The sequence below is a fragment of the Molossus molossus genome, unplaced genomic scaffold (assembly GCF_014108415.1).
Source record: "Molossus molossus isolate mMolMol1 unplaced genomic scaffold, mMolMol1.p scaffold_m16_p_9, whole genome shotgun sequence".
In the NCBI taxonomy this organism is placed as follows: Eukaryota; Metazoa; Chordata; class Mammalia; order Chiroptera; family Molossidae; genus Molossus; species Molossus molossus.
This window is the reverse complement of record NW_023425403.1, coordinates 64,531,599-64,543,755: the sequence shown is the minus strand read 5'-3', so window position 1 is coordinate 64,543,755 and position 12,157 is coordinate 64,531,599. Positions and strand designations below refer to the sequence as shown.

At 38.8% G+C, this 12,157-nt stretch overlaps 1 protein-coding gene across 6 annotated transcripts in view; it reads left to right on the top strand.

Moving 5' to 3' along the window:
- LMO7 (LIM domain 7) overlaps window positions 1-12,157 on the top strand; it is a 173,802-nt gene that overhangs the window by 53,037 nt on the left and 108,608 nt on the right. For all 6 annotated transcript variants that reach the window (XM_036250203.1, XM_036250202.1, XM_036250201.1 and 3 more), the window contains exon 3: window positions 2,129-2,198. The gene's annotated coding sequence lies outside the window, so the exon portion shown is untranslated. The remainder of the gene's footprint in view (window positions 1-2,128; window positions 2,199-12,157) is intronic.

Sequence of the window (12,157 nt, the reverse complement as noted above, 5' to 3'; positions counted from 1 at the left end):
GAAAGGTTATATATATATATTTTTTTATCCTCACCTGAGGACATTTTTTCTATTTTTTGTTCAGATAGAGTGTGGGAGGGAGAGAAAGAGAGAAACATCAACGTGAAAGGGACACGTCGAGTGGTTGCCACCCACACGACCCAACCAGGGCCGGGGACAAACTACAACTGAGGTACGTGCCCTTAGCGGGAACCGAACCGGGTCTCTCAGGACCGCGCCGACGCTCCAACCGCTGAGCCAAACCGGCCAGGGCCGAAAGGTTATATATTAAGATTCAAGTTAACTATAGGAAAGTCACTGCCAAGCTAGAGGTCAACTGCCAGGAATTTCTTAATTCATACTGTGCCAGAGTTATGTTCCTCCTAACTAACGTTTCAGTTATTTGTTTTTCTGTGCATTGCAAGAATGCCACCTTTAATAGAATTTTAGAAATACCTGGTTAATAGGGAACAACTAGAAAAATTAATTTGGAAACTCTCATGTCTTATAAACCTGCTTAGTTATTTTCTAGCCCCTTAGCAAGTTGTTAAAGAAAAATCAAGTGGCCATGAAGGAAGACAGCCCCCGTTCTACATGCTTTTAGTGAACAAATAAGAACTTAGGAATCAAGAAGTTAACAATTTTAAGACATGCTTAAAGTCGAGATGGTATTAAATTGTCTAAAGATCTTTGTGTGAAGAAACTATGAAAACAGAAAAACACCTCTGTTCGCCAGCATAAGCCTCCATAAGCCAGCGTTTTGTCATTTTGAATCTTGTTGAACAACATTCTCAAGGTTATTAAGTTGAGACTTTTGTCTTTTTTATTTTTAGCACACTCAAGTGTGTATATAAATCTCAGGAATGTTGAAGGAGTGACATTCCGCAAGTGTCAAGTTTTTTCTTTTCTGTTGCCTATTGTGAAGAGGAGACCAGTAAATGAAGAATGTTTGATTCTTTCCCCTTTATTTGCTTTCCTAGTGGAGCTTTGTTACAGAATAAAAAATCTTTTTATTTTTTATTTTTGGTGAATGGATTACTAAATAGGAAAATCACGGTTTTGAGTTATTGTTCTCTGATTAATGATTAATTAACCAAGCTCGCATTAATAGGAAAGCATTATTATAGTATTAAATCTCTATGTGGCCTGGCACTGAATTAGTGAATCACAAAGAGAATTCACAATAATCTAGATTCAGAACCAAAAAGTGTACTCTAAGTTGTAGTTGTCAAAGCTGTTTTCTTTTTTAGTGTTCTAGAGTGTGGAGACATGTATCTTTGTAGATTGTCATAGCAACTCAGATTTTGTTCAGTATTAAATTTTGAGGTAACTGTAGCCTATTTTGGGGAGTATTGGTACATTTAATTTAAATTTACCTTCAGTCATTTTGCTATGGTAACAAAGCAATTAATCATGGACTTGAATGAGTGACTAATGAGAACTAGTTGGTTATTAGGATGAGTTCCACTGCAACCTTTAAATACGGCAAAATAGCATATATAGCCTTGAAACTACCTTTTAAAATAAGGATTGGTTTACATTCGGACATTATGTTTCTGTTTATTTATTATGTGTACATAAATGCAAATGGCTATATATGTTTATTGTATATTGAACTCTAAGATGAGCCTATGAATATTAATTGCTTATAGCTGCATTCATTCATTTTTGTTTTATATTCTCCATGTAAAAGGGTAAACATGAATAAATAGTACCATCAATCTTCACATAAATAAAATAAAATAAGGATCAGTTTGAGGAAAAAAATCAATGAAAATAATTAATAGAAAAACGTATTCTTAGGACCAAATGAACTAAATTATAACGAGGAGATTCTTAAACAGGCTATTTGCAACAGTCAAATATTACCTTTCTTTAATAGATGGGAGCTTACTATTTTAAGGATGTGGCTTTGGATAGAGAAGTGTGTCTCTGGTCTAAGAGGACTGCTTACTGTTTGGCAGCACTGTTCTGACTCCGTTTCTTGAGTTACTTTCTCAGTTGTTTGCTTTCTGCTGGGCTCTTGGCTCCGAATAACATATTGGGGATGGAATAGTGACCTATATGATTTTTGAGAATGTTAAAAAGAACACTAAATTGATATTGGCATTCTTGTAATTGCATCTCTTATTTCTTTATTCACTTTCAGTTTGATTAATAAGCTTAAACCTGGTGTCATAAAGAAGATCAATAGACTGTCCACACCAATAGCAGGTTTGGTAAGTAATACATTATCTTTAAAACTAGATCTCTTTGTTTTTGAAATGTAAAAAGATAGACATAGACAGGTTTTCTTACTGGAATTATTGTAGAAAGTGGGTTTGGAGTTCTTTGCTCATGAAAAGCATGTTTTGTGATGTCCTCCTCACACCTTTGGTCCCTCTCTTTGTTTCCCTTATGCCGGAAAGTTTTATTTTATTTATTTTTGTTTGTTTTGAATTTTGTGTCCTCAGACTTTACATATGTCCCTTCTTGGCTTATTATGTCCACAAATTGTATTTGTTTAGGATCACATTCCTTTGAAGCTTAGCCTGCATACATTGTTTGCTAGTTGACCACAGTTTAGGGAAACTGTCCAGTGTTTACCGGTGGTTCTGTTTCTGGCACTTCCTGCTGACGCGCTGCCCTCACTCGGCACGCAGAGCTGGGAGTGTATTTGCCAAGTGCTCAGGACCTGCGAGCTCTTCTACTTTATGTACCAGCTTTCCTACCAGCATCCCGTGTGACCCTGGGCATGTCCTCCCCTTTGCCTCAGTAATACTATCCATAAAGTGACTATGGATGATTCTCTAGACTTTTTAGCTTTAAATTTGGAGTTTTGCATATGAAAACTACCTCATGCTGTCATTATATAATGATTCTGGTGGGTCAGGACACTGAAGGGACCAGTAATAAGGTAGGGCCATGTCTTTGGAAATAAGTAATTTATAATTAAAACACAAATGATGGATAATATTCAAAATTTTAGCTATAGCTAATATCAAGGTTGATTATAGAATTCAGTTAAAACATTTAATTTCATAAAACACTACATTTAAGAGCTAATAATTAGAATGTAAGGGGAAAAAAACATATTCTCTTTGGAATAGTCAAGCTGTGTTTATAATACATTTAGGAACCTTCTGTTTGTCTACAATGTGTATGCAGGTGTTAAAGGTATGAAGAATTAAATATAGCAAGGCCAAAATGTTTGGATTTGCAGTTGTCATAAAATTCTCATCAGTGGGGTGGGGGCGTGGTAAAGGGTAAAGGGGGTCAAATATCTGGTGATGTAAGAGGATTCAACTTTGGGTGGTGAGGAGATAATACAATATACTGATGATGTATCATAGACTTGAACACTTGCAACCTATATAATTTTATTGACCAATGTCACCCCCAATAAATTTAATTTAAAAAAAAACTAAAAGAAAATCTCATCATAACTTTGACAGAAATGAATTATTTGCAGAGTGTTTTTTATTAGAAAATGTCTGTCTAGCAGTATATGACTATATTGCAATATATGAATATGTTTATGAATTACTGATAGTAATAGAATACATTGGAAGGTATTAAGGTATACATTAAAGAAATTTATTTTTTGAAGTGTTTCGAGGAAGAATATTTGGTTTAATAAACTAAATAGGCTTTATATGAAAATAACTTCTGTGAAAATTGAAAGTTTAAAGTGTTGAAAGTACTCTCCGTCTTTTCAAATGGCTTGAGTTATTCTTAGATAGTTTAATGCCTAGATTTTAAATTGTCATTTCTTGGATCAATTACATATATTTTAAATAAAATTAGCTTTTGATCTCAAACACTGCATATTTGGAATGCTTGAATGATGGTGGTTTGTTGTTGGCCACTAGAGGTTTTATTCAATCTTCTGATTCTATGGTGAGATGAAATCACAAATGTAATTTTAAATCCAAAGATCTCCTCAAATATTTTTATTTAAAGCATCAGAAATTCTATCTGGTTTGGATTTTATCTCTAGAAACTAAAACGAAATGCATTTCCAGCATATTAAGAAGGATGATTTCCCAAATGCAAGACAATGAGTATTTTCAGTTGAATGTAGGAGCATACATGTGACCACAGCCTCAGAATTGGGATAAGCTCGATTGATTTGAAGTTATTATCATGCCTCATTTGATTCCTTCCTCTGATGCTGTGTGGCAGGACGGTTATAGCAAACTTTAAAGCCTTAATTTCAAGTGTTAATTAGAGCTCCAGCATCTATCTAGAAGGGTTGTTATGAGGAGGAAATGGAAGATATATAGATGGTCTGACACACAGATATTTAATTAATGTTCTCTTGTAGCACATTCATTCTTTTAACATAGTGCCTATTGGGTCAAGAATTTTTCAGTTTGTAGGGATATATTGGAGGAACATAGACAAATAAGGAGCTTACTTTTAAAGTGCTTACATTCTAGTGGGGGAACAGTGATTAAGCAAATAAATTAACAAATGAGCAAGAAAACATCAGATGATAAATGTTCTGTAGAGAACTATAGTAGACCATGACTTTGACACTCATGAGTAGTTATAGTGGGACTATGAAGATTGACCTCTAAGAATTCTTCAAGCAGGATGGTGTCAGCCCTGGCCAGTGTGGCTCAATCAGTTGGAGCATTGCCCCATACATTGAAAGATGCCGGGTTCAATTCCCAGTCAGGGCTCATACCCAGGTTGTGGGTTTAATCTCCCGTTGTGGCATGCATAGGAGTCAATAGATCAATGTTTCTCTCTGTCTACAGCTCTCATTCAAGTCAATTAAATAAAAAAAAGTATTTCAGAAGGCTTGATTTTGACATGTCTAGAAGAAGCTGAGCCAGACTCTTTTTTTTTTTTTTATCCTCACCCGAGGACATTTTTCCATTTTTTGTTCAGATAGAGTTGGAGGGAGAGAGAAAAAGAGAGAGAGAAACATCGATGTGAAAGGGACACATCGAGTGGCTGCCTCCAGCACGACCAACCAGGGCCGGGGACAAACTGCAACCGAGGTACATGCCCTTAGCGGGAACCGAACCCAGGTCTCTCTGGACCGCAGGCTGACGCTCTAACCGCTGAGCCAAACCGGCCAGGGCTGAGCCAGACTCTTCATGTTAGTGATTTTTTTTTTAATCGTCACCTGAGGACATTTTTGCATTTATCTTCAGATAGATGGGAGGGAGAGATGGGGGAAGAGAGAGAGAGAGAAACATCAATGTGAGAAAGACACATCGAGTGGTTGCCACCCACACAACCCCAACCAGGGCAGGGACAAACTGCAAACGAGGTACATGCCCTTAGTGGGAACCGAACCTGGGACTCTCTGGTTCGTTGTCCGACACTCTAACCGCTGAGCCAAACCGGCCAGGACCATGTTAGTGATTTTTGTGTTCACAGCACATAGCATAGTGACTGATATAGGTAGGAGACCAAAGATTTTTAAATGAATGAATAAATAAGATTTCCATTGTGAAAGAGGGTAGGCTCCAAAATTAGGTCTTTGATGGGATCGTGTTACAGGTTGAATTGTGTCCCCTGCGCACCCCCTCCCCAAAGACATAATATATTGAGGTTATAAAACCCCCCACCTCAGAGTGTGATCTTATTTGGGAAAAAGGTTGTTGCAGATGATGTAACTGGTTAAGCTGAGGTCATACTGGAGTAGGGTGGGCACGTAATCTAACACGATGGGTGTTTTTATGAGAAAAGGGCCATGTGAAGACAGATGCACAGGAAGACTGCCTTGTGACAACCGAGGGCTTCAGTGATGTATCTACAGGCCAAAGAACACCAGAGATTGCTGGCAAACCACCAGCAGCAAGGAAGAATTCCCCTACCGGTTTCATAGGGCTTTGTGGACACCTTGATTTTTGGACTTCTTGCTCCAGAATTGTGAGACAATACATCTCTGTTGTTGTAAGCCACTAACTCTGTGGTACTTTGTTATGGCAGCCCTAGGAAACTAATACAGACAGGTAAATGTCTTAGTTAACGCACACTTTAAAAAAAACTTTATTTTGAAATAAATATAGATTCACAGAAAATTGCAACAAACAACAGACAAATAAAATGAACAAGCAGTACAGAGAGGTTCTCTGTGCCCTTCACCCATTTTCCCCAGATGTTAACATCTTGCATAACTGTGGTAGAGTATTAAAACCAGGAAATTGACATTGATACATTCAAAGATGTTAATCAAAACTCACCAGTTTTACACATAGTTAATGCTTTTTTTGTTACAAAGACCGGAGATCTTTAAGCTAAGTGAGGTGTAGAGTGTTTTACTTCAAGGACTTTTCAGAGAATTCTCCTGTTAGCCCAGCATAAACATGGCTGCTGCATTCCACATGACAATTTTTTTAAAATCCTCTTCTGAGGATATTTTTTTCATTGATTTTCAGATAGATTGAGATCGGGGTGGGGTGAGAAACATCGATGTGAGAGAGACACATCAATTGGTTGCCTCCCACATGACCCTGATGAGGACCACGGATCGAACCGTAACCAAGGTACGTGCCCTTGACCGGAATTGAACCTGACACTCCTTGGTCTGCAGGCTGTTGCTCTAACCGCTGAGCCAACCCGGCCAGGGCCACAATGTTACGTTTTTCCTTTGGGGAATGGTGTTTCCTAGTTGAGGGTCTCAATCTGAATAGATCAGGTTGCCTTTTCTTTCCAGGCTACTGATATCATGGCCAGCCTGTGCATGAGTTCCTTGAGAAGGAAGTCGTCTTGGCCAAATGGGCTGTGGTCAGGAGTGTTGGTTCCCTTTGGCTCACTCAGTTTATGTGTGTGGATTGACGTGGGCTCTGTGAATGAGGTTTGTGTGGGGTAGATACATCAAGTTAAGTCAAATACAGTAAGAATTATGTAATTTCTGTGAACTAGTTGTTAACCTGAGTGATTATAGTACTCTAAGCCACCTCTTCTAATACTCCTTTCTTATTTTCTTTCCTGCAACTATAACTTTCCATATCAGTTACCATGTATATTTAGCTTGGAAGCCATTGCAGTGGATTTACCTTTGCACGTGAACCTGTGTGAAAAACATGAGCAATGACAATTCAGAAAGAGATGTTTAGATAATTTAGAAATATATTGACTGCTTTGCTTGAAGCATTCATTATTATTATTATTGTTATTATTATTATTATTTTTTTGGTGGGGGAACACAGTAACCATGTTCCCAAAGAGATGTGACTTTTCTTAGTTGACTGAGTTTTATATTATAAAGAAATAGGTTTCCCCTTATCTTTTCTGTTCTTGCTATTCTTTACAAAGCCATATTAGAAAAATTCTAACCCAGGAGATTGAGTTTTCCAAAAAATTAGCTGGCATTAATTGTGGGTATGTTTAAGTCTTTGAAACTCAAAATGAACATTTTATTTGGGAACAAAAACATTCAACCTCAATACAAAACCCTGAGAATCAGACAAGATAATTCTTTTTTTAATTTAAAAAACTTTCAGTTATACTTTACATTTAATATTATTTTGTACAAGCAAGATTTCTGATGGTGAAAACTGTTGAACCAGAATAATGTTTGCCATCTGATGTGTTAGTGTGCATGAAATACAATGTGTGTAGAGAGCATCACATAAGTTATTCATCTTGGACTCATGATGATTTATTTGTATTTAGCTAAAGCAAGGTTTCTCAACCTTGGCCCTAATGACTGTTGACATTTTGGGCCAGATAATTCTTTGTTCTGGGTGTCTGCCCTGTGCATTACAGAATGGTTAGCAGCATACCTGGCCTCTACTCACTAGATACCAGTAGCATCATGCCCCCAAACCCCCATTTTTGACAGCTAAAAATATTTCCTGATATTGCCAGTGACCTCTATAAGGGTAACATTATCCCTGGTTGAGAACCACTGAGCCAAAGAATCAAGAAATTAAACACTACCCTTTGATATGGGTTAGTTTGTCCAATGCCTATAGATTTGATCAGTCTACTTATACATGCCATTTCAATTTGCAGTTCCCTTTGAAAAACAATGGTATTTCAGAAAACTTGGTTTGAGCCATTCATTTGCATGAATGTTTGTCTTATCAGTGGGCTCCATAGAAAAATCCTCAGTATATCCACACTTGCATCAAAAACATGGGCTGAATGTGAACATCCTTGCCCTAAAGGGTCCCTCTTTCATATTACTTAGAAGAGTGGAATGCGTAAGATTTGACTGGGGGCTGGGCAGCTTGTCTCCTCGTTCAGGAATGCTGTAGAATGCAGGACATGCAAAGATACCAGCCAGCGTCAGAGCTGGATTCTCAGTTCACCTGCCTTCAAAGTGGCTAGTGGAGGGGGAAGGCGGGGATAAACCACAGAACTTATATGCCTGTATGCATGACCAATGGACATGGACAACTAAGCCGGGGACGGGGCGGGGGTGGGCTGGGGAGGGGGGTGCCAATGGGGTAAAAAAGGAGAAATATCTGTAACAAAAAAATAAATAAAAAATTAAAAAAAAAAAAAAAAAGGAAGAACACAAGTTTATCGGTCCGTTCTAACTGCCATTTCTCAAAAGGTTATTAGTGGTTAATGTTCTTGTACCTGTGTTGGGTGTCAGCAAACCAGCGCAAGCTAGTCTATGTCAAGGTCACTGTTGAAACATCTAGTGTTTCCCTTTCAGCAGTAATGGAAAATTCACCTGATGGATCAACTATAATTTAAATATTCTTATCCAGATTTTCTCTTGTGCTTTTCTAAAACCATTCTCAGGTAGAAACTATATTTATCCCATTCTTTTCTCCAGGGGGAGAGGAGTTAAGGGAGTGGGAAGAGGAGAGGTTTTGGGGACATGGAGCTTATGAGCTCTTTCTATAAATAAAACTAAATAAACACCAATAAAAAATAAAATGTGAGACCTCAAGACAGTATGTTCAGGGGAAAAAAAAGCCCACTTCTGTTTTCTTTTCTTTTTCATCCAAGTTGAAATAATATAAGAAGAACAAATATAATTATTATTTTCATTCAAGGGTAGCACTTTTCTGGGTAGAACAGAAATAAATTTTGTGTGGTTGAAGAGAGAAGATTCAAAGAATAATAGAACGGAATGTAAAATTGGATGAGCAGCCAATATATGCCTTGCAACTGTGGTGACTGAGGGTTGTTCTCAAACCCAGTGTGTGACTCAGAGGGAACATAGTTGATAATAAGCAAGATCTTTTGTGAGTATATTTGGATGTTGATGTATAGAGAACACCAATAACAAGTGACAGCAGGGAAGATGGTATTATAGAGCTAGTTTAAAATAACCATTTAATGGTAAGATCAGTTGCTTTTTCCTCTGTTCTTGAATTTTATTGCTGATTTTGTAGATTCGCTTGAGGAGATCTTCCACACAGCAAATCTGGGAGAGGTTTTTGCCAAGCAAATTCTTGTTGAGCCACTCACCCTTGCCTGTTTGATTGCTTAGCCAGTGGGAGCAGCATTCATACAGATTCTGGCTGCCATGTCCCGTCATCCCACTACTCTGTCTCAGCTCCGACTTAGCTTTCATATTCTTGATTTCCTCAATTGATAAATAATGAAAGCTAGATGTTTCTCTAAATTACCGTGCTCTTTAATGTTTGTTTATTTCAAACCCATCACTGTACTGGAACAATTTTATATATGTTGGATCAGACCTTGGTATTTTATTGAATTAAAAGAGTTTCTTTTTTTTTTTTTTCTTTTTCTCTCTTTCCTAGTGGAGACAGTGAAGGTTAAATAATATCAATAAACTTGATTATAACTGCTCAGTTGTGGTCTCCTGATTAAAACTATGCTGAAGACATGATTTTATTCCAAAAGAAAAGTGAACTATATTTATCCCATTCTTTTGTGACAAGTTATATAATTATGCCTCAAACACTAAAATTGAAACTACTCTTATATTACTAGTTTCTCAGTCTTCCTTCCTTCCTTCCTTTCCTTCCTTCCCTTCCTTTCCTTCTTCCTTCCCTCCCTCCCTCCCCCTCCCACTCCTCCTTTCCTCTCCTCTCCTGCCTCGCCTCGCCTCGCCTCGCCCGCAAGCCTCGCCTCGCATCGCCTCGCCTAGCCTCGCCTCGCTCGGCCTCGCTCGCTCGCCGCTCTCCTCCCATCCCCTCCCCTCCCATCCCTACTTCCCTCCCCTCCCCTCCCCTCACCTCCCCTCCCCTCCCCTCCCCTCCTCCCCTTCTCTCCCATCCCCTCCCTCCCCTCCCCTCCCCTCCCCTCTCCTCTCCTCTCCTCTTCTCTCCATCCTCACCTGAGGATATTTTCCCATTGATTTTGAGAGAGAGAGTGGAAGGGGGCAAGGAAGAGAGAGAGAGAGAGAAAGAGAAAGAGACAAACATCAATGTGAGAGAGACACATTGATTAGTTGCCTCCTGCATGACCCCAGTCTGGCTGGGGATCGAATCTGCAACCCAGGTATGTGTCCTTGACAGGGAATCAAACCTACTTGACCTTTTGGTCTGTGGGAGCTCTAACCAATGAGCCAAACTGACCAGGGCAGTCTCATTATTTCTTTATAAAGAAAACACTGATAACAAAAACATGGAGTACTTTTTCTTATTTAATTACTATATAAGAGAGTCCTATAGTATTGCCATTATCAATGTATTGTTTATACTTTTGTAAGAAATTATAAAAGTTAGACATTTACTAAAAATAAGGCCACTTTGCACATTGCAAATGATATTTTTTATTGTTGTATTTTAATTTAAATATATTTTTTGGTAATGTATATGTTACTGGAATTTCTGTGGATCACCATCTGTATTTTGAGATAATTTGAGGTTATCCGATAACCAAGTCTGAGAAGGTAGACTGAATGGGGATTGTGCACTGGCTGTCTTCAAACTAACAAATATTCGATATTAACTCTCCAGATGCCTAACACCTCCACATAAATGGCCTATAAGTAAGTCAGTATTTTAAAGTTATTTATGAAGCATTTTTAGGAGATTTCTTCCAGAGTTCCTTAGTTTCTCTGCTCTCTAACTCCCAATTAAAGATAAGTATCACCAAGAGTGTGAACTTAAAAGCTTAATGTCAACTTTGAAGTTGTTTCCAATGCCTCCTGATGATGCATCATTGTAGATCAGGAAAGTCCTGTTTTACTCCTGGCCACCGTCACGGCACTGACATGGGTTTAGAAGCTCTTCCCTGAAGTGCCAAAAGCTTGTTTTTACATCTGAGATGAACATTTATATGCCAACTTTCAGCCCTGCGGGCAATCTTGTTTTGAAACATTAACGAATTAAAATTCTTCTTCTTCTTCTTTTTTTGGTTAATCCTCACCTGAGGATAGTGTTCCATTGATTTTTAGATAGAATGAAAGGGAGGAAGTGGGGGGGGGGGGCGGGGAGAGACATCGATGTGAGAGAGACAACATCAATTGATTGCCTCCCGCACGACCCCGACTGGGGCCAGGGATCGAACCCACAACCCAGGTACATGTCCTTGACTGGGAATCAAACCCAAGGCCCCTTGGTCTTCAGGTCGATGCTCTAACCACTGAGAAAAACTGGCCAGGGCAATGATTTAGAATTCTTAAAGCAACACTGTAATTAACTTGTGGAGTTTTTATTTATTTAAAAACATTTTTTTTTTATCCTCACCCGAGGACGTTTTTCCATTTTTTGTTCAGATAGAGTGGGAGGGAGGGAGAGGAAGAGAGAGAGAGAGAAACATCGACGTGAAAGGGACACATCGAGTGGCTGCCACCCGCACGACCAACCAGGGCCAGGGACAAACTGCAACCGAGGTAAATGCTCTTAGTGGGAACCGAACCCGGGTCTCTCTGGACCGCAGGCTGACGCTCTAACTGCTGAGCCACACTGGCTAGGGCAACTTGTGGAGTTTTTAAAAATATGATCAGCCCAGCCAGTGTGGTTCAGTGGTTGAGCATCGTCCCATGCACCAAGAGGTCACTGGTTTGATTCCTGGTCAGGGCACATGTCCAAGTTGTGGGTCCAATCCACAGTGTGGGGCATGCAGGAGGCGGCTGACCGGTATCTCTCTCATCGATGTTTCTATCTCCTCCCTCTCCCTCTCCCTTCCTCTCTCTCTAAAATTAATAAAGAAATAAAAATGATTCAGGGTAGGATTATATCATACACAACAGTTTCATTCAGATACAAAAATATTTGGAACATTTCTCTTTAGCCACCTTTTTTTGTTTTTGTTTTTTTATCCTCACCCAAGGACATTTTTTCCATATTTTGTT